This window comes from Rhinoderma darwinii, chromosome 3 (genome assembly GCF_050947455.1).
Source record: "Rhinoderma darwinii isolate aRhiDar2 chromosome 3, aRhiDar2.hap1, whole genome shotgun sequence".
NCBI lineage: Eukaryota > Metazoa > Chordata > Amphibia > Anura > Rhinodermatidae > Rhinoderma > Rhinoderma darwinii.
This window is the reverse complement of record NC_134689.1, coordinates 89,554,984-89,576,533: the sequence shown is the minus strand read 5'-3', so window position 1 is coordinate 89,576,533 and position 21,550 is coordinate 89,554,984. Positions and strand designations below refer to the sequence as shown.

The 21,550-nt window shown below is 42.9% G+C and overlaps 1 protein-coding gene across 1 annotated transcript in view; it reads left to right on the top strand.

Annotated features, from left to right (window-relative positions):
* The window catches only part of HSPA4 (heat shock protein family A (Hsp70) member 4), a 105,490-nt gene that overhangs the window by 44,880 nt on the left and 39,060 nt on the right, over positions 1-21,550 (top strand). The gene's annotated exons all lie outside the window — the stretch shown is intronic.

The following is a 21,550-nucleotide window of genomic DNA, read 5'->3' as shown; positions in this document are numbered from 1 at the left end:
CGTTCGTATGGGTCTGTAACTCCGCACTAAACCCGTGCCATTACTATCCTGCATTTATCCTTCCACTTCAAAAATTCTGTCCCGAATATCCAGACGGTTGAAAGCAGATAAAACAGCCGGTATGAGCTCTACTAGAAGTGAAACGGCCGCAGAAATTTTTTTTTATTCAGAGAGATGGGCAAGAGGGCGGCCGCACCCCTTTGCCACAGCGCACTAGAGAAGGAGAATCCTCTGAAGGCTCAGACACCGTAACAGAGAAGATCCCGGAGTCCACGTTGTCTGAAATGACCAATAAACTATTATTGGCTATTTCGGACTGTAAAAACCTTGTTTACCAGTAAGCTGGAAGAAGTTAAGATCGCTATTGGTCTCATCAGGCAGGACATGCAAGTCATGCGGGAACGCCTGACCCACGTGGAGGACAGTGTGTCTGGCCTAGACGATAGGACAGCATCCTTACCAGGTGCCATTGCTGACCTGGAGTCCGCGGCAGAACTCTGGAAGCAAAAGTCGGATGATCTTGAGAACCGGCTCTGACTAAACAATATTATGATAATCCGCATGCCTGAGAGGGTTGAAGGTCAGTACCCAGGTGATTTCGTCCTGAAATGGATAAGAGATCTGTTCCCAGATGCACCCTTCTTGCAAGCCTTCGCAGTAGAAAGAGCTCACAAGGTACCGGGAAGGCCACCACCCCCGTGAGCGCCGCCAAGACAATTTCTAGCCTGTATGCTTAACTGCAATGACCGGGATACGATCCTACGCCTGACACGTATGCTTCTGGAGATCAAATATAATGGAGCTGCTGTTTCTAGATTACCTGACTTTTCAGCTGACCTATAAAAACGGCACGTGACCTTTCTAGCCATCAAGAGGCTCTTGAGAGATTTGGTTATACCGAACGCCATGTCTTACCCTGCAAGGTTGAGGATAGTAGACGGTGACAGATCCATCTACTGTAATTCCCCACAGGATGCGGATGAGTGGGTGAGAAGTAAACTAATACCTTGTCGAACCTGACCTGGAATGGCAATATTTTTTCGAACTTGACATACTGGAACACTGAATCTCTTATTCTTATTCTTAAATCTGCTTTTTTTGGATTACCCGAATTACCTTACTATTTGGGAAAAATATTCTATCTGTTTCCTTGCATCAAGACGGTATCCCAAGATGAGACTTACTGGGTCGGTTGGTACTAATCACTTGGCAAGTGCAAGATTGTCGCTGGATACTATGCTTTTCGTTGTTTGACCTTCTTCTGGCTTGATATTCCATATATATTTAAACTTACAGTGAAGGAAATAAGTATTTGATCTCTTGCTGATTTTGTAAGTTTGCCCACTGTCAAAGACACGAACAGTCTAGAATTTTTAGGCTAGCTTAATTTTACCAGTGAGAGATAGATTATATAAAAAACAAAACAGAAAATCACATTGTCAAAATGATATATAATTATTTGCATTGTGCACAGAGAAATAAGTATTTGATCCCCTACCAACCATTAAGAGTTCAGCCTCCTCCAGACCAGTTACACGCTCCAAATCAACTGGGTGCCTGCATTAAAGACAGCTGTCTTACATGGTCACCTGTATAAAAGACTCCAGTCCAGAGACTCAATTAATCAGTCTTACTCTAACCTCTACATCATGGGCAAGACCAAAGAGCTTTCTAAGGATGTCAGGGACAAGATCATAGTCCTGCACAAGGCTGGAATGGGCTACAAAACCATAAGTAAGACGCTGGGTGAGAAGGAGACAACTGTTGGTGCAATAGTAAGAAAATGGAAGACATACAAAATGACTGTCAATCGACATGGATCTGGGGCTCCATGCAAAATCTCACCTCGTGGGGTATCCTTGATCCTGAGGAAGGTGAGAGCTCAACCGAAAACTACACGGGGGGAACTTGTTAATGATCTCAAGGCAGCTGGGATCACAGTCACCAAGAAAACCATTGGTAACACATTACGCCGTAATGGATTAAAATCCTGCAGTGTCCGCAAGGGCCCCCTGCTCAAGAAGGCACATGTACAGGCCCGTCTGAAGTTTGCAAATGAACATCTGGATGATTCTGAGTGACTGGGAGAAGGTGCTGTGGTCAGATGAGACTAAAATTGAGCTCTTTGGCATTAACTCAACTCGCCGTGTTTGGAGGAAGAGAAATGCTGCCTATGACCCAAAGAACACCGTCCCCACTGTCAAGCATGGAGGTGGAAACATTATGTTTTGGGGGTGTTTCTCTGCTAAGGGCACAGGACTACTTCACCGCATCAATGGGAGAATGGATGGAGCCATGTACCGTCAAATCCTGAGTGACAACCTCCTTTCCTCCACCAGGACATTAAAAATGGCTCGTGGCTGGGTCTTCCAGCACGACAATGACCCGAAACATACAGCCAAGGCAACAAAGGAGTGGCTCAAAAAGAAGCACATTAAGGTCATGGAGTGGCCTAGCCAGTCTCCAGACCTTTAATCCCATCAAAAACTTATGGAGGGAGCTGAAGATCCGAGTTGCCAAGCGACCGCCTCGAAATCTTAATGATTTGCAGATGATCTGCAAAGAGGAGTGGGCCAAAATTCCATCTAACATGTGTGCAAACCTCCATCAACTACAAAAAACGTGTGACTGCTGTGCTTGCCAACAAGGGTTTTGCCACCAAGTATTAAGTCTTGTTTGCCAAAGGGATCAAATACTTATTTCTCTGTACACAATGCAAATAAATATATATAATTTTGACAATGATTTTTTTTTTTTTTTTTTTTATATATAATCTATCTCTCACTGGTAAAATTAACCTAGCCTAAAAATTCTAGACTGTTCATGTCTTTGTCAGTGGGCAAACTTACAAAGTCAGCAAGGGATCAAATACTTATTTCCTTCACTGTACATGTTTACCTATGGAAGTATTATCTGTTGATTTTTATGGCACGAGTTTTTACCCCATATACCTTAGTGCCACGGTTTTAGGCATGCTCTGGCAACGTTATGTACATCTCCCTGCTTTGCCAGAAGAGTTATATATTTTGAAGTCTGTTTTTTTTTTTTCTCTCATGTTCTGAAATATGACTTGGGTTGATGATATTATACCGACTATGTACAAATGTATGCGTATCACAATTTCACTGTTTAAATAAAAGTCCTATTTGAGAGATGTGAGATCATTTTCAATCCTACAGGAAATGGGTCTTCGTTTCCATGTGAGTCATAAATATAACAAATATAAACCGTATATAACAGTTGTGACGTGGAACACTGCTGTTTACACACATACGTGAATTCAACCCTCATATATTGTGCCTTCAAGAAACCCATTTAACCCCTTTAGGACACAGCCTGGTTTGGCCTTGTGGACACAGATGATTTTTTTCAAATCTGACATGTCACTTTATGTGGTAATAACTCGAACGCTTTTACCTATCCAAGCGATTCTGAGATTGTTTTCTCATGACATATTGTACTTTGTTAGTGAAAATTTTTTTCTGAATTTAAATGTTTGCTTGTAAAACAGATAGTAATACCACGCAAAATAGTTACTAGTTAACTAGTTACTAGTTATGTTTGCATAATTTTTTTTCACGTACTTTTTTTTTTTTCTAGGGCGTTACAAGGCTTAGAACTTTAGCAGCAATTTCTCATATTTTCAAGAAAATTTCAATAGGCCATTTTTTCAGGGACCAGCTCAGTTCTGAAGTGGTTTTGAGGGCCTTCTATATTAGAAAGTCCCCATAAATCACCCCATTTTGAAAACTGCACCCCTCAAGGTATTCAAAACCACATTCAGAAAGTATTTGAACCCTTTAGGCGTTTCACAGGAATTAAGGCAAAGTAGAGGTGAAATTTACAAATGTCATTTTTTTTTTTGCCGAAATTCATTTGTAATAAAAAATAAAAAAAATAAAAATTAACACAAGGTTTTACCAGAGAAACGCAACTCCATATTTATTGCCCAGATTCTGCAGATTTTAGAAATATCCAACATGTGGCCCTAATGGACTGAAGCACAGGTCTCAGAAGCAAAGGAGCACCCAGTGGATTTTGGGGCCTCCTTTTTTTTTTTAGGAATATATTTTAGGCACCATGTCAGGTTTGAGGAGGTCTTGTGGTACCTAAACAGTCGACTTCCCAAAAGTGACCCCATTTTGGAAACTACACCCCTCAAGGCATTTTTCTAAGGGTATAGTTAGCATTTTGACCCCACAGTTTTTTTGCAGAATTTAGTGGAATTAGTCTGTGAAGATGAAAATCGCCTATTTTTCTGTGGAAACATGGAATTTTTTTCATTTTTACAAGGAATAAAGGAGAAAAAGCAATTTCTCCCGATTACGGCAATACCCCATATGTGGTCGTAAACTGATGTTTGGACCCACAGCAGGGCTCAGGAGGGAAGGAGAGCTTTTTGGATTTTGGAGAGCAGATTTTGCTGAATTGCTTTTCAGTGCCGTGTCGGGTTTGCAACGCCCTGGAGGGACCAAAACCGTGTAAACCCCCCCCAAAAGTGACCCTGTTTTGGAAACTACACCCCTCAAGGAATTTTTCTAGGGGTATAGTGAGCATTTTGTCCCCACATTTTGGTCACCTTGGCTCTAAAAAAAAACACGATTTTGGCGCTTTAAATTCTTTATTTCTTACAGCGTTCACTGTGCGCAATAAGTTTACGTTTTACTTTTATTCTGCGGGTCGGTACGATTACGCAGATACCATAAGTGTATAGTTTTTTGTTTTTTTTTTTATGTTTTGCAGCGTTTGCACAATAAAATTACGTTTCTATAAAATATGTTTTCTGAGACGCTATTCTGAGCCATAACTTTTATTTTTTCGTCAAAGCTGTGGGAGGTCTTGTTTTTATTGGTACTATTTTGGGGTAAATGCGACCTTTTTTTGATCACTTTTTTTATTCTATATCTTGGGAGGGGTGGTGACCAATAGCGATCCTGACATATATTTTTCAGTTTATTTTGTTTGCGGCGTTCACTGTCCGGAAAAATTAACGTTATATTTTCATAGTTTGGGTTGTTACGAACACGGTGATACCAAGTATGTGTACTTTTTTTTTTTACGTTTTCATTTTTTACCTATAATAAATGACTTATTATAGGAAAACAAACTTATTTTCACACTTTTATAAAACGTTTTTATTAACTTTTTTTTAACCTTTTACACTTTATTTTTTTGACCTGCAGCTCTGATCGCTGCTAGAATACATTACACTACCTAGGTAGTGTAATGTATTCCAACTGTCAGTATGACGTCACAGTCACTGACAGTTGGTCTACGAGGATCAGCCTCTGCTGATCCTCATAGGCTTCCATACATGGCAGACCTGGAGGCCGTTGCCTGGCCTCCGGATAACATCGCAAGCATCAGCAGCCCCCACGATTGCATGGGGGCTGCTGATGTGCTACAAACACCTTACATGCGGTGATCGCAATCGAGCCCCGCATGTAACGGGTTAATTGCCGAAATCAGCTGCGATGATCGGCAACACTGGAGTGTCAGCTGTCGGGGACAGCTGATCTCCAAGTTCCCGATGCGCACCTTGTCGCCGACAGTGTGCATCGGGAACGACACAGTGACTTCCTGTCACTCTGACAGGAAGCCTATCAGGACCAGCCGAAGGTTGGTCCTGATGGGCTTCCGTCCATTGCAGACACGGAAGCCATTGTTTGGCTTCCGTTTGCCATACTAACTATCGGCAAACCCCGTGATTTCGGACCGGGGTCTGCCGATAAGTTAGAAACCCCCAAAATTCGGCGATTGCCACTGATCGCCGAATTTAAGGGGTTAATTCGCCGAAATCAGCGGCAGACTACCGCTGGTCGGCAAGAGTGGAGTGTCAGCTGTCGGCGACAGCTGACCTCCCGGTTCCCACTGTCGCCGACAGTATGCACCGGGAAAAACTCAGTAACTGTACGTCCTCGTGCGGGAAGTGACCTCCCGCAACGACGTACAGTTACTTCCTCGTGCGGATAGGGGTTAATACCTGCCAAAATCAAAACAATTCTCAGGCTTTGGGTCCGATGGTCTAGTCACTCCCACCAAACCTCTTACTCCTGGGGTGTTTCCATTTTAGTACATAAATCTTTACGATGGGAAGCGATCCATACTAAGATAGATAGTGAAGGCAGATATGTTTTTGTTTATGCTCTTAGAAAAAAAAAAAAAATCCTTATGTTATGTTAGGCGTGTACGTTTCACCGCCAGCATTTTTACATGTTTTGCATATGGCCGCTACATTTGCCACGTCCTATCCGGCTGCCAAGATGTGGGAGAATTTAACATGGTCTTGGACTCCACTATAGATACTCAGAAATTCTCCCGACCCTAATCTTATTCCCTACACACCTTCTGTATAGAGTTTGCTATTTATTGAAATTGGTTGGACTGATATCTTCAGATATAAATGCCAAAACACCAAAGCTTATTTCTGTCACTCCCTTGGTAGAAACTCTTCGTCACGAATAGACTATATGGTTGGTAATTCTCACATGATACCGCTGGTGGAGTCTATTTCTTACGGACCCAGGGCAGCATCAGATCACTCTCCCATGGTGATGAGCTTTATACTTCCCGGCCCACCGTTGCCCAAGAGTTGGAAATTACACTCCTTTTGGCTGACCCTGATAGTTCCTCAGGGTAGAATTCCAGATGAATTGCAGGTTTTCAACTCCGACCACAGATTATTTGTAAATGCTACTATTTTATGGGACGCCTTAACCCCTTAGTGACCAGCCCATTTTAGGCCCTAATGACCAAGCTATTTTATTCGTTTTTCTATAGTCTCATTCAAAGAGCTATAACTTTTTTATTTTTTCGTCTACATAGCTGTATGAGGACTTGTTTTTTGCGGGATTAGTTGTGCTTTTTAATGGCACCATTTTTGGGTACATATAATTTTTATATTAACTTTTATTAACCTTTTTGGGGAGGATTATAAAAAAAACTGAAATTCCGCCATTGTTCTATGCGTTTTTAAATTGACGCCGTTCACTATGCGACGTAAATAAGATGTTCCCTTTATTCTATGGGTCGGTACGATTACGGCGATACCCCATATGTAGAGGTTATTTATGTTTTACGACTTTTGCACAATAAAAACACTTTTGAACTAAAATGATTTGCTTTTGCATCGTCGCTTTCCAAGAGCCGTATTTTTTTTATTTTTCCATCAATGTAGTGATTTTTTGGGCTTGTTTTCTGCGGGACAAGACGTAGTTTTGAATGGTACTGTTTTGGGGTGCATGGGACTTATTGATTCATTTTTATTATGACTTTTTTGGGGGGCAATGGGAAAAAAATGGCAATTTCGCCATGTTTTTTTTGCGGTTTTTTTTTTTACGGTGTTCACTTTGCGGTTTAAATTACATATTAACTTTATTAATGGAGTCATTACGGTCGCGGCGATACCACATATGTGTACTTTTTTTTTTTTTTTTTTTTTTTTTTTTTTTTTTTTTTTACACTTTTACTAAATAAAACCACTTTTTATGGAAAAAAATGGTTTTATTTATTTTTTTTACTGTACTTTTTATTCTTTATTTCACATTGACTTATTTTATTAGTTCCACTCGGGGACTTTACTGTGCGATATTCCGATCGCTGCTATAATGCTCTGGTATACTTCGCGCCTCCGGCGCGTCCTAACAGGCATATGTCCAGGGCAGACCTGGGGGCTTTTATCAGGCCCCCGGCTGCCAGGACACCCCATCGGAGACCCGCGATTGCATTCGCGGGCCGCCGATGGGTGACAGAGGGAGCGCACTCCCTTTGTAAACAAAGTTAAATGCCGCGGTCGCTATTGACGGCGGCATTTAACGGGTTAAACGGCCGCGATCGAAGTAAACTTCGATCGCGGGCGTTGGAGCAGGAGCTCAGCTGTCATCAGACAGCAGAGCCCCGGCTCCTGCCTGCACGGGAGACCCGTGCAGGACTTAGACTAGGCTGACGTGAAAAGGCGTCAGCCTAGCCTAAAGCCCATTAGTGACCGACGTAAAAAGGCGTATTAGTGGTCACTAAGGGGTTAAAAGCCTATCTTTTTAGGGTGCCTTCGCTCCACTATTTCCTATTTGACAAGAGAATCCTCCAGATAGGAGTGATATGGCAATGCACAGCCTTAGAGGAATGCTACGTTGCTGACCCCACCGACACAAATCGACATCTAGCTGCAAGTGGGAAGGAAATATTTATTACACTTACAGGAAAAAGCTAATAGGAAGCTATTTTTTGCAAAAGAGACATATTATAAATTGGGCAATCAGTCCAGTAAACTATTGTTATTTAATTAACCACGCTTCCTGCAGTCCAGCTATTCTGAAGATTCAGGATGGGTACCTGGCTGATTCGAATAGAGGCTTTTGCACAGTTCTATAGGGAGTTATACGCCTCCGAAACTACCTACAACCTATCAGACTTCATGGACTGCATAACATTCCTGACTCTGACTGTCGCAGGTAGGGAAGCTCTAGAACTTAATATAGCACTGGACGAAATCGTGCAGGCCCTAAAAGATATGTCTAAGGGGAAAGCGTCGGGTCCAGATGGGATCCCTATAGAAGTGTACCTTTTAAATAGTTCGATCATGTCATGCCCTCACTATGTCTGATGTTTTCTTACGACCTTCGCACAGGTAAACTATTGGACAGTATGTATGATGCCACTATAGTAGTCGTGTTGAAACCCAATAAAGACCCTTTTGGATTGTGGTTCGTATCACCCAGTATCATTATTAAATACCGACTACAAATTACCAAAATATTAGCCAACAGACTCAATAAGGTTATTTCGCAAGTTATCCATATGGATCAGTCAGGTTTTATGCCAGGAAAATCTACATCGGACAATATTAGGAGGGTGCAGGTTCTCGCGCAAATAGGGGTATCTATAAAGGCCGATTTGGCTTTAGCGTCTCTTGACTCTAAGGAATCGAAGGTTTTCGCAGAGTGGTTATACCTGTTTTAGAGATTCTGAAACGGTTTTGGCTTTGGTCCACAATTCATTAGATGGGTATCACTTTTATACGAAGCCCCAAGAGCACAAATACTAGTAAATGGCATACCTTCCCCATATTTTCGTCTTCGTAGGGGCACTAGGCAAGGATGTCCCCTCTCCCCTTATCTTTTTGCCCTTGCTATTGAGCCGTTATCTATACAGATAAGACCGCACTCTGAATACAAGGGGATTTGTCTTGAACAGGGAGGACAGAATTGGCTTATATGTTGACAACATGGTCCGCTTTATGTCTCAACCGAGCGTTTTCTCTTCCATTGGCAATCAAAAATGTGGACATTTTTGAGCAATTCTCTGAATTTAGCATCAACTGTAGTAAATCCTTTTTTATGCCCTTACAGGTGATGGGATGGTTGGATTCTGCATATGGTCTGCGAGTGGTAGCTTCATTTAAATAACTGGGTAGAATTATTAACAGAGACCATAGGAGGGATGTTTTACTGTTACTGGAATACATAAAGGTCAAGTTTAGGGTTTGGAGCACCCTTTCCCTGGCATTGGCTGGAGGAATTAATTTTATCAATGGTCATACTTCTTAAATGCCTTTTATATCCCGGAACATGCTGCGACTCCAGTGTTAAGTCTATGTAGCTGGACAATTTAAGATATTTAATGTTATGGGTTGACCCCCCCCCCCTTCCGAATAGGGAGCATCAGCGTTGTGTTTGCAACTCGCCAATTTATGGCCGGTATTGGAGAGCCCTCTGGGTACACCAAAAAACATGCTACCCATTCATAAAGTGGCAACTCAGGTGTGGATAGCTGCAAAAACTATTTATGGTTATTCAGACGTGCAGACAAATATGCCATTGTGGTTTAGCCTGATACTTACACAGTTGTCAGATGCTTTAGTTCCGTCCTTAGGGATTCAACATGGAGTATGTACTATTGGGGATATTTATGTGGATAATGCTCTCAAGTACTTTACACAGATGCAATCTGATTTTGAACTACCTAGGGAAGCTTTTTCTAGGTACCTACAACTATGCCATGCAATTGCGACCCAATATCTATCCTCTGAGATAACCTTCTCACAATAGGCTTTTTTAAGTCCCAGGGATCCAGAGGTTTGATCTCTGCCATATATACATCCCTCATTCAGGCCAAGCTAGCCAGCTCACCCATACCTGTGTCGCTGCAGAATTTAGTATGCCAGTTAACTTCTGACATTTTCTGCATTTGTCTGAGTTCCAAATTAATGAATACTCTCTCAATGGTGGATCTGAGAGGCCGGCCGGCCGGAGAGAGACCATGACACGCAGCGTCAGTGTTCAAATGATCTCTGCCCCCAGGGGGCGATCCATCTTAATAAGAAATGAGAGTAGGTGGTAACCTCATACTTGCAAACATAAACATTCTATATATGGTAATATCCCAAAACTCCACGTATATCTTTAGCCATAGGAAATACAATGTCATCACGTTTTCACACGTTGCCTTTGTAACAGCTGAAATGCAAAGTCCTAAACCAAACGACTTGAAATAGAATAGCCCCCCCCCCCCCCCCCCCGTAGGCTGTTGCGTCAGCAGAGCTGTGAGCTCCAGTGACAACTGTCCATAGCAGTAGATAATACATAGCACTTTTAGGTTCACACATCTAAAGGTATTAAAATATTTTTGACACCTGTGAAAGACAGGTCTATTTATCTTAGAATTCCACCTATCAGGAGAGGATGAAATTCTTTCCTCTCCACTATCTGTATCTCCCGCGGCCAATAATAAGATGATACAATAATCCATAGTTCACCAAAGTAACCTTACACCTGTTAGAATGAACAATATTGGCAGGTATCCAAATACGGAGTGCCGCTTTCCAAGATCGGATGTTTGGCACATGATATGGGCGTGTCCAGACATTTCCTCTTTCTAGGAGGAAGTTGTGATGGTAACTACTGAAATACTGCACTTACCGGTCCCTTTTACCACACAAGTATGCCTGTTTGGTATCCTACAAGATGATCAATGGCCATACTACACGAGGATATTTCTTAGAGCGGTGTTTATGTCATGTCAAACCATTGCTATCCGTTGGATGAACCCACAACTCCCTACCACGTATAAATGGAAATCTCTTGTTAATTCTATGGTCCCATATGAACGAATATTGTATATACTAGGGATGCACGGTGCATCGAAACTTCGATACTGTTTCGATACTGTGCATCCCTAAACGGTTCGATACCGCTATTTCCTGTATTTCGATACTGCGCTGCGCAGCCGCACAGCTCAGTATAGTAATACATGTATGGGAGCGCGGCTGCGGCTTTGTGATACAGCCACAGCCCCGCTCCTGAGTCATGATAAGTGCGCGGGGTCAGGATGATGCGATGCGGCCGGCGCTGCACTAATGAGCGGCGGCACTGGAGACAGAACATGGCGGGCGCTCTACGAAACACCCCCATGTTCTGTCCTCAGTGCCTGAACTGCCGCTCATTAGTGCAGCGCCAGCCGCACCTCCTCATGCTGACCGCGCGCGCACTTCCTGTCAGGAGTGGGGCAATGGCTGTATTACACAGCCGCAGCCGCAGCCCCGCTCTATAACGGCGGAGATCAGAGAAACCTCTCATCTCCGCCGTTATTCCCCTGAATGCTGCGATCACAGCGGACTGCAGCATTCAGGAGAAAATGAGAAAGGGGGATGCCCCTGGATCGCGTCACAGGGAATTCCTGTGACGCGATCGAGGGCCATACCATATACTGATCTTAGGAATTAATTGATTCACAGTTTATCACTGCATTTGTGCTTCATGCGTTATACAATTTGCATGCTCTGTTACAGATGTTGTTTTACATGTCTGGTCTCATATGTATATTCCTTGGGTTAGCGCCCTATACTATTTAAATTTTTACTACAATTCTTCAATAAAACGAGTTTAGCCCCTTCCCTCTTTAGCCACTTTTGACCTTCCTGACAGAGCCTCATTTTTCAAATCTGACATGTTTCACTTTCTGTAGTAATAACGTCGGAATGCTTTCACCTATCAAAGTGATTCTAAGATTGTTTTCTCGTGACACATTGGACTTTGTTACTGGCAAAATTTGCTCGATATGTTCAGTATTTAATAGTGAAAAATACCAAAATTTTGCGAAAAATTAGCTTTTTTCTCAACTTAAATATATCTGCTTTTAAAGAGACTCTGTCACCAGATTTTGCAACCCCTATCTGCTATTGCAGCAGATAGGCGCTGCAATATAGATTACAGTAACGTTTTTATTTTTAAAAAACGAGCATTTTTGGCCAAGTTATGACCATTTTTGTATTTATGCAAATGAGGCTTGCAAAAGTACAACTGGGCGTGTTGAAAAGTAAAAGTACAACTGGGTGTGTATTATGTGCGTACATCGGGGCGTTTTTACTACTTTTACTAGCTGGGCGTTCTGACGAGAAGTATCATCCACTTCTCTTCAGAACGCCCAGCTTCTGGCAGTGCAGACACACAGCGTGTTCTCGAGAGATCACGCTGTGACGTCACTCTCAGGTCCTGCATCGTGTCGGTCGAGCGAGGACACATCGGCACCAGAGGCTACAGTTGATTCTGCAGCAGCATCAGCGTTTGCAGGTAAGTAGCTACATCGACTTACCTGCAAACGCTGATGCTGCTGCAGAATCAACTGTAGCCTCTGGTGCCGATGTGTCCTCGCTCGTCTGACACGATGCAGGACCTGGGGAAGTGACGTCACAGCGTGATCTGCCAGAAGCTGGGCGTTCTGAAGAGAAGTGGATGATACTTCTCGTCAGAACGCCCAGCTAGTAAAAGTAGTAAAAACGCCCCGATGTACGCACATAATACACGCCCAGTTGTACTTTTACTTTTCAACACGCCCAGTTGTACTTTTACTTTTCAACACGCCCAGTTGTACTTTTACTTTTCAACACGCCCAGTTGTACTTTTGCAAGCCTCATTTGCATAAATACAAAAATGGTCATAACTTGGCCAAAAATGCTCGTTTTTTAAAAATGTTACTGTAATCTACATTGCAGCGCCTATCTGCTGCAATAGCAGATAGGGGTTGCAAAATCTGGTGACAGAGCCTCTTTAAGACTTTTCACAGGAATTAAAGCAAAGGAGAGGAACTTTACAAATGTCATATTTTGCAGAAATTAATTTTTAATTCCAATTTTCCTTATAACACAAAGTTTTACCAGAGAAAAGAGCACCTACTGGATTTTGGGGTCTTATTTTTATTACAATATATTTTAGGCACCATGTCAGGTTTGAAGGGCTCATGCGGTGCCAAAACAGTGGAAATCCCCCAAAAGTGACCCCACTTGGGAAACTAGACACCTGAAGGAAATTATCTAGGGGTATAGTGAGCATTTTGACCTCACAGGCTTTTTACAGAAATTATTGGAAGTAGGCCGTGAAAATTAAAATCTAAATTTTTTTTCAAAGAAAATGTAGGTTTAGCAATTTTATTTTTTAACTTTTTTCTCATTTCCAAAAGGACTGAAGGAGAGAAAGCACCGCAAAATTTGTAAAGCAATTTCTCCTGAGTAAAACAATACCCCACATGTGGTAATAAATGGCTGTTTGGACACACGGCAGGGCTTATAATGGAAAAAGCGCTCTTTGGCTTTTGGAGATCATATTTAGCAGGAATGGCTTGCGGAGGCCATGTCGCATTTGCAAAGCCCCTCATGGGAAAAAAACAATGAAAACGCTGAAAAAGTGACTCCATTTAGGAAACTACACCCCTTGAGGAATTCATCTAGGGGTGTAGTAAGCATTTTGACCCCATAGAGGTTTCATAGAATTTATTAGAATTGGGCAGTGAAAATAAAAATTATTTTTCTTCAATAAGACGTAGCTTTAGTGCAAAATTTTTCATTTTCTCAACAAATAAAGGAAAAAAAGAACCCAACATTTGTAAAGCCATTTCTCCCGAGTACGGTAATACCCCATATGTGGTCATAAACTGCTGTTTGGGCACACGGCAGCGCTCAGAAGGGAAGGACCGCCATTTGGAGTGCAGATTTTGCTGGATTGGTTTCTGGGCGCCTGTGGGACCAAAACAGTGGAAACCCCCCAGAAGTGACCCCATTTTGGAAACTACACCCCTCAATGCATTTACCTAGTGGTGTAGTAAGCATGTAACCCTGCAGGTGTTTTTTAGAAATTAGTGTGCACTCGATTGTTAGAGTGAAAATGGGATTTTTTTCCATAGATATGCCAATATGTGGTGCCCGGCTTGTGCCACCATAACAAGACAGCTCTCTAATTATTATGCTGTGTTTCCCTGTTTTAGAAAAACCCTACATGTAACCCTAATCTTTTGCCTGGACATTCGACCAGGCTCAGGAGTGGAAGCGTACCATGCAAAATTGAGGCCTAATTTGGTGATTTACAAAGTATTGGTTCACAATTGCAGAGGCTCAGATGTGAAATAATGAAAAGAAACCCCTGAGAAGTGACTCCATTTGGAAACGACACCCTCAAGGCATTTATTAAGTGGTGTAGTGAGCATTTTCACCCCACAGGTCTTTGCACCATCCGCAGCGCATTAATTTATGGAAAATTTTTATTTTTTATTTTTCCCTAGATATGCCATTTCAGTGGCAAATATGTTATGCCACTGGAGAGACACACCACAAAAATTGTTAAAAGGGTTCTCCCAGGTATGGCGGTGCCATATATGTGGAAGGAAACTGCTGTTTGGGCACACTGTAGGGTTCAGAGCGGAGGGAGCGCCATTTGGCTTTTGGAGCGTGGATTTTTGCTTTGTAGTAGATTTGTTTGAGTATTGCTGGTGTTTCCATTTATACTGTGGGGGTACATGTAAGCTGGGCAGAGAACATCAGGGGCATAGTCAGGTGGTATAATGGGGTAAAAAAAAACAATAAAATGATCCATAGATGTGTGTTAGGATTGCTCCACAGCGTTTCTGCACAGGCCGGTGTCTCACTGATGTCGTCCTTTTCTTATCCCCCTTTTGGTCCACACTCCGCACCTTTGCAGTTTGGGGAATTTTGCTGGGAAAGTGTTGTCCTGGTATAATACGGGCACCGTATCTTCCAGCGGATATGTTTGAGCCCTCCCCTTCCTGGTTCCCCAATTTTAGGTCCTAGATAAATCGCCTCTTAAAACAGAAGAAATGTTCCCCTCGGGCCGGCACAACTGCATATTTTTTTTTTTATTTCCTGACTTATTGGAGCCATAACCAATTTTTTTTTTTCATAGACTTAGTAGTATGAGGGCTTTTTTTTGCGGGAGACGAGCTGTAGTTATTATTGGCACCATTTTGGGGTACATGCAAATTTTTGATCACCATTTATCCTAATTTTTGGGAGGCCAGGTAAACACATGTAATTTATAACTTTATTCTGCGGGTCCGTACGATTCCGCCGACTGAGCTTTATGAGGGCTTGTTTTTTGCGAGGCGAACTATAGTTTTTATAGGTACCATTTTTGGATACGTGCGACTTTTTGATCACTTTTTATTCCAATATTTGTAGGGCAAAATGATCAAAAAACGGGTTGTTTTTTTTTGTTTTGTTTTTTATGCTGTTCACAGTGTGCAATAAATATAATATTTTGATACCTCAGGTCATTACGGTCGTGGCGATACTAAATACGTATGGTTTATTAGTTTTCAATAATAAAGGACTTGATAAGAGAAAAAGGGTGATTGTATTTTATTACTTGAAACTTATTGTTTTCAAACTGTTTTTTTTAAATATTTTTTTCACTTTTTTTTCAAGTCCCAATGTAGTGCAATGTATTAGATCTGTCAGTTATTCACTGACAGCAAGCCGATTAGGCTTCACCTCCTGGCGGGGCCTAATCGGATTCCGTAATGGCAGAGCAGGAGGCCATTGTCTCCTGTTGCCATAGCAGCACTCACCAGTCCTGATTGCCTCTCAGGGCTGGCGATCTGCTAGCAAGTGCTAAGATGCAGCAATCGCTTTCGATTTCTGCATCGAAGGGGTTAATGGCAGGGATCGGAGCTGGCTCTGGTTCCTGCCGTTACAGGTAAATGTCAGCTGTAACATACAGCTGACTTCCACCGCTGAGGACGCCGGATCAGCTCCTGAGCTGGTGCCATTTTTCCGGCGGCTACGGAAGCCGATCATGCTCCGCCGCCGGGCGGATCTTGACCGGCTTCCGTTCTAGGCAGATCGGGAGGCCAGTGTTAGGCCTCCGGTGGCTATTGCAGTCACTGGAATGCCGGCAATTTCATTGCTGGGGTTCCGATGAGCTGCAAACACCTTAAGTGCAGCAATCGCGTTGTGAGCGCTGCACTTAAGGGGTTAATGGCAGGGATCTAAGCTAATTTCGGGTCCCGCCATTACAGCCGGATGTCAGCTGTAAGATACAGCCGAGATCCGGTGATGATGCACCGGCTCAGCTTCTGACCTGGTGCCAAACATTTGGCGTATGGATACGGCAATTTGCGGGAAGTCATGGCTTTCCATGGCGTACCCATACGGCAAATGTCACGAAGGGGTTAAAAAAAAAATATCTTGTAAAAACATGAGAAAACCTCTTCAACATGCAGTTTTGCCTCTAAATTGCAGGGGTTTCAAATGTTAGTTGTCCGCACATTTCCTGAAGATAAACATGCATTGGTAAGCTACGTAGAATACTACAAGCCTACTATGAGACACAAATGTTAGTATGTGGGTTGACTCCTAAGGTATGAACGCGCAGGGCGGATACGTTGCGTAAAAGTTCACACCGTATCCGTCCTAGAAACAGCAGGGTATTTCGACCGAATAACCATACCAAATTGCGGTGCAGTTTTTCAGGTGGCATGTCTGCTGCGAAAATACTGCAGGAATAAAAAAAAGTATACTTACTGCCCGTGCATTGTCATGGCGACGCGTCACTCTCCTCTCAGCGCAGCCAGGCCTCCCAATGTGACACTGTAGTACATGTGACCGCTGCAGCCTTTGGCAGTAGGGATGTCACGATGCCAGAATTTGGACTTCAATACCGATACTTCGTTTAGTATTGCGATTTCAATACCAATTCAATACTTTGCCAACAGTAAAAAAAAAAAAAAAAAAAGTTCTTCCATTTTCTGATATGAGGCGCGTGGTGTGATGAATTTAACCTCCACGTGCCTCACATTAATAGTAATTAACCCCATCATGTTTCTCAGTCATAATGGGTTAATATGTAAGGTATGTGATTGGGTTAATATGTAAGGTACGTGATGGGGTTAATTACTATTCATGTGAGACACATGGAGTTTAAATTCATCACACCTCGTGCCCCACAATAAATGATAGAAAGCAGTTTTTTTTGTTTTTTTTTTACAGCGTACACATAAATGATGCAAAAAAATTGTTGTGCAGGTTATTACGGCTGTGCCAATACTGAATGTGTGTATTTTATGTATTGAGACTTATTTTATTGTAAAAAAGGTGTGTATTTTTTTTATTTAACATTACTTTGTTTTTACTTTATTTTTTAAACTTTAATATACTGGCAAATATCTATATTACAGTACCTTAGCCTGTGTACTGATAGTACACAGGCAGTTGTTAGGACATACCTAAGTATGCCCTAACAGGAAATATGGTAGGACAGCCCTGGGGTCCTTCAATGGACCCTGAGCTGTCTGCCCATATATGGTATGTCCCTCAATTGCGTAACAGGAATTCTCTGTGGCACGATCCAAGGGGCACCCCCCCCTTCTCATTTTCCCCTGAATGCTGCAGTCAGCTGATCGCAGCATTCACTGGAATAACGGTGGAGATGAGAGGTTTCTCTGATCTCCGCCAGCGGAGCTGCAACTGTGTAATAGTCATTGCCCCGCTCCTGACAGGAAGTGCGTGCGCGGCCAGCATGAGGTGATGCGGCCAGCGCTGAACTAGTGAGCGCCAGTTCACTCACCGAAGACAGAATGTAGGGGTGTTTTGTAGTGTGCCCTCCATGTTCTGTCTTCCGTGCCGCTGCTCATTAGTGCAGAGCTGGCCGCATCACATCATCCTGACGGCGCGCACTTGTTATCAGGACTCAGGAGCGCGGCAATGACTGTATCACACAGCCGCAGCCCTGCTCTCATACATTCATGTGTTACGATAGTGAGGGTATGTTCGCACGCCCTATTTAGGGCCTCGAATTACGGCCGAAAAAACTGCTCCAAACCGTCTGCAAACATCTGCCCATTGAATTCAATGGGTCTTACGGTGTTCTGAGCAGACGGGCTTTTTTTTTACGAGTCGCTGTCAAAAGACGGCGCGTAAAAAGGCGCCCGCCTCTAAGAAGTGCATGTCATTTCTTGGGACGTAATTGGAGCCGTTTTTCATTGATTCCAATGAAAACCAGCTCCAATTACGTCTGTGAAAAACGGGTGCACTTGTCAAAACGTCTGAAATTCAGGAGCTGTTTTCGCCTGAAAACCGCTCCGTAATTGGCATTGCCGTGTGAACATACCCTTAGCTGACCACACAGCTAAGTATCGAAATACATGAAATAACGGTATCGAACAGTTTGGGGATGCACAGTATCGAAACAGTATCGAAGTTTCGATGCATCGTGCATCCCTATTTGGCAGCGGCAGTCACATGGGATAAAGTCATTTTAAGCATTCAAAGGGGCGGAGCAAAGCTTAGGGTCATAGAGGTTGCAGTGTTTTCAACCTCCAGATCCACTTGATTTTCATATTGTTAAGTGTTTGGGCTAAGTTTCCTTCACACATTCGTAGATCATTGCAATCTATTCCTCTTACTCTCAGATCCATGGATCTACAGTGATGGTTTCATTTAAAGTTCTTGGGGGTGGGTATAAGTTTTTCAATGACCTCTTCCACCCTGGCAGCCTCAATGTCCCTGACATGTTCCCTGACACGTATTAAGTTCTAAGAAAACATGTTCTAGTCATGTCAGTAGAGATTACAGAACCTCCTTTTTAACCCCTTCCCGACATTTGACGTAAATGTACGTCATGGAAAGCATTGACTTCCCGCAAAATGCCGTACATTTACGTCAAATGTTTGGCACTGGCTCAGAAGCTGAGTCGGTGCCATCATCGTCGGATCTCAGCTGTATCTTACAGCTGACATCCGGCTGTAACGGCGGGGACCGAAATTAGCTTAGATCCCCGCCATTAACCCCTTAAGTGAAGCGCTCAAACGCGAGTGCTGTACTTAATGTGTTTGCAGCTCATCGGAACTCCCGCAATGAAATTGCCGGGGTTCCGGTGGCTGCAATGGCAACCGGAGGCCTAATACTGGCCTCCCGGTCTGCCTAGCACCGAAGCCGATCAAGATCCGCCCGGCGGCGGAGCCTGATCGGCTTCCGTAGCTGCCGGCAAGATGGCGCCGGGTCAGGAGCTGATCCGGCGTCATCAGCGGTGGAAGTCAGCTGTACTGTACAGCTGACATCCACCTGTAACGGCAGGAACCGGAGCTAGCTCCGATCCCTGCCATTAACCCCTTCGATCGTAGCGGTTACTAGCAGATCGCCAGCCCTGAGAGGCAATCGGGACTGGCGACTGCTGTTATGGCAACAGGAGACACAATGGTCTCCTGCTCTGCCATTACGGAAGCCGATTTAGGCCCCGCCGGGAGGCGAAGCCTAATCGGCTTGCTGTCAGTGAATGACTGACAGATCTAATACATTGCACTACATAGGTAGTGCAATGTATTAGAAAAAAAAAAATCTGACCGTTGGACCTTCAAGTCCCCTAGTGGGACTTGAAGAAAAGTGTAAAAAAAGTATAAAAAAGTGCAAAAAATAAAAGTTTGAAAACAATAAAAGTTTCAAGTAATCAAATAAAACACAATCCCCCTTTTACTCTTATCAAGTCCTTTATTATTGAAAAATAATAATAAACCATATGTATTTGGTATCGCCACGACCGTAACGACCTGAGGTATCAAAATATTATATTTTGCACTCGGTGAACAGCGTAAAAAAAAAAACTTAAAAAACTTTACCAGAGTTTCTGTTTTTTGGTCACTTTGCCCTACAAATTTTAGAATAAAAAGTGATCAAAAAGTCGCACGTATCCAAAAATGGTACCTATAAAAACTATAGCTCGTCCCGCAAAAAACAAGCCCTCATACACCTCCGTCGACAAAAAAATTTTAAACGTTATGGTTCTCACAACTTGGCGACAGAAAAAATACATTATTTTTACAAAAGTAATTTTATTGTGCAAAAAGTTGTAAAACATAAAAAAGTGCTATAAATTAGGTATCGCCGGAATCGTACTGACCCACAGAATAAAGTTAACATGTAATTTATAACGCATGGTGAACGCTGTATAAAAAAACCTAAAAAAGCTGTGCCAGAATTGCGCTTTTTTGTTTACCTGGCATCCCCAAAAATAGGATAAAAGGTGATCAAAAAGTCACATGTACCCCAAAATGGTACCAATAATAACTACAGCTCGTCCCGCAACAAACCAGCCCTCATACCGCTACGTCTATGAAAAATAAAATTAGTTACGGCTCCAATAAGTCAGGAAATAAAAAAATATGCACTTGTTCCCGAGGGGAACATTTCTTCTGTTTCAAGAGGCGATTTATCAAGGACCTAAAATTAGGGAACCAGGAAGGGGAGAGCCCAAACATATCCGCTGAAAGCGACGGTGCCCGTATTATACCAGGACAACACTTTCCCAGCAAAATTCCCCAAACTACAAAAGGTGCGGAGTGTGGACCAAAAGGGGGATAAGAAATGACACCATTTATCAGTGCGACACTGGCCTGTGCGGAAAGGATTGCTTCACAGCGTAACACACATCTATGGATTATTTTTTTTTTTTTAATATACCACCTGACTATGCCCCTTATATACTCCGCCCCGCTTACATGTACCCCCACATTATAAAACACCAGCAATACTCAAACAAATATAGTACCAAGCAAAATCCGCTTTCCAAAAGCCAAATGGTGCTCCCTCGGCTCTGAACCCTACAGCGTCCCCAAACAGCAGTTTCCTTCAACATATATGGCATCGTCATACCCGGGAGAACCCTTTTAACAATTTTTGGGGTGTGTGTCTCCAGCGACATAAGCTGGGCATGACATATTTGCCACTGAATGGCATATCTAGGGAAAAATATAAATTTTTAATTTGCACCATCCGCAGCGCATTCATTTATGGAAAAGACCTGTGGGGTGAAAATGCTCACTACACCCCTTAATAAATGCCTTGAGGGGTGCAGTTTCCATAATGGGGTCACTTCTCAGGGGTTTCTTTTTATTATTTCACATCTGAGCCTCTGCAGTTGTGAACCAATACTTTGTAAATCGCCAAATTAGGCCTCCACTCCGCATGGTACTCTTCACTTCTGAGCCCTGTCATATGTCCAGACAAAAGATTAGGGCCACATGTAGGGTGTTTCTAAAACCGGGAAACCCAGCATAATAATTAGAGAGCTGTCTTGCTATGGTGGCACAAGCTGGGCACCACATATTGGCATATCTATGGAAAAAAATCCCATTTTCACTCTGCAACATCGAGTGAACACTAATTTCTACAAAACACCTGCAGGGTTAAAATGCTTACTACACCCCTTGGTAAATGCGTTGAGGGGTGTAGTTTCCAAAATGGGGTTACTTCTGGGGGGTTTCCACAGTTTTGGGC